The sequence below is a fragment of the Echinops telfairi genome, unplaced genomic scaffold, assembly GCF_000313985.2.
Source record: "Echinops telfairi isolate 266 unplaced genomic scaffold, ASM31398v2 ScPeMD7_1;HRSCAF=3_0, whole genome shotgun sequence".
NCBI classification, from domain to species: Eukaryota; Metazoa; Chordata; class Mammalia; order Afrosoricida; family Tenrecidae; genus Echinops; species Echinops telfairi.
The window spans coordinates 42,021,770-42,023,710 of NW_022103896.1; the positions used below are offsets into that span (position 1 = coordinate 42,021,770).

The 1,941-nt window shown below is 48.3% G+C and overlaps 1 protein-coding gene and 1 pseudogene across 1 annotated transcript in view; one reads left to right on the forward strand and one right to left on the reverse strand.

The window, feature by feature from the left end:
- CPQ (carboxypeptidase Q) overlaps positions 1 to 1,941 on the reverse strand; it is a 428,656-nt gene that overhangs the window by 298,866 nt on the left and 127,849 nt on the right. The gene's annotated exons all lie outside the window — the stretch shown is intronic.
- The window catches only part of LOC105979244, a 3,921-nt pseudogene that overhangs the window by 1,014 nt on the left and 966 nt on the right, over positions 1 to 1,941 (forward strand).

Here is a 1,941-nt window from a genome sequence, read left to right on the forward strand (position 1 = left end):
TTAAAAAAAAAAAAAAGAAAAGCTTCCCACCACATATGTTGATACCCTTCCTCATGAGAAGATGACAAGACCAGTGCTGAGACAGGATACGCAGGGGCCAATGCATTGGGTGCAAGTACACTGGCGGCTTAATCCAGACAGCCATGAGACATGGTATGGTAGTTACGTAATTTCATGTCCACTTGGAGATATATAAAAGCATAGGGGTGGAGTTTAACCTATCGGTCAGGTCACAGCCTGATGGTGACTCCTTATGGGAATGGAATTCTCATAGGATGGCCCTGAGAACCTCCCCGACTCTCTCTGCCTTCACTTTCCTGCTGGCTAACTCTGGTCACTGCCAGAGCCCTGGAGATGTGTCTACTGCCATTGGATCCACAACACTTTGCAGCCACCAGCCTGTGTTATTCCTGTATTCTGTATCATTGCATGTGGGTGCATGGGTCTGAAGAGGGACTTATGGACTAGTATCGGACTTATGGACTTGAGTTGGACTAGGCTGGGTGTCTTGATATATAAAGACTTCTTGATATAAAGCTCTTTCTTACACATCTATGAGTGTCCCTGGATTTGTTTCTCCACTTGTTTCTCTAGTGAACGTGGCCTTAACACATTGGGTCCACAACAGTGATGTTTTTGCTGAAATTGAAGACCCACCAATTCCAGAAAAGCCCTGGAAGCTTCATGCAAAATGAAATCGGGACACTGATGCTTTCAATGAATGGATGAATGAGGAGGATTATGAGGTGGACAAGCGTAGGAAGCCTGTGAGTTTCAGAGGTGAATTTCAACAAAGAATGAAGCATCAGTCCGAAGTCCCAAGAGAAGAGATAGAAATGCAGCAGCTACTGCTGGAAAGCAGAAACGTTCGCCTTCCCCACCCTCCTCCCGCCAGAGTTTCAGAAGAAGACAGGGATAAAGGGCCAAGCAAATCTTTATGGGAAGCGCAGACGTCGGAAAGAGGAAGAAGACAAGGTCGTCTTCCCAACGATACTGAAGACCCAACCTGTGTACCCAACATCGAGGAAGTAGGACTTCTCAGGAATGTAAGCCCAGAGAGAGACAGTGAAAATACACCTGGGAACGGAGGGACTCCAGCAGACCGAGATGAGGAGGATGAAGGAAGGGAGATGAAGAGCCTAGCAACGGGATCAGAGTCGGTCAGCTGACCCCCTGGAGACAACCTCACAGAGCAGACCAATCACTAGATCATCCCTGGCTGTGCAGCATGGTTTGATCATAACTATTCATGGGATTGAAGAGTGAGCTCTTCTTGAGTTTTTCCATGAGAAAACCAAATCCAAGACTCCAGAAATAGAGCTGGCCTATGCAATTTTGTGACTGACACCTATCGAGTAAACTCCCCAAAGAACTTAAGCAGCACTGCTTATCATAGGACCTTGACTGGAGCTGAATGCTCGGGGATGAGGCTTTATGCCTATTTAGAGCAGTGGGGATCCTGAAAGTGGGCCTATGGCAATGAGAACTCTTCTGATTCCTCAGTTCAACGTCTTGGTCCATGTGCCCTCTGGGCATGTGCCTCTTGCCCTTGGTCACCTCAGGTCCCTGCTGCTCAACAGCTGTTAAATTCTTCCGAGAAGAACAAGGACAAACCAAGGGATTTGCCAAACTGTGGTCTTCACTCTGAGATTTACTCTCAGAAACGTCACACTGACATTTACTATATTGCTTTAGCAAAGAGTAAAGCAGCTAGCTCCGGGAGAGAGTGGACGGAACAGGAAACCCCTCTGCTCCTGGAGGCCCTGCCGATGGACAAGGGTGATTGGAACAAAGTGGCTGAACACCTTGGAAGTTGTCCTCAGGATGAATCCATCCTCCACGTTTGGGGGCTTCCCCTGGAGGAGCCATACCTTGAGAACTCAGGATGCTTCCCACGGGCCTCTGCTCTGTGCCCTGCAGTCAGTTGGGAAACCCGGTCAC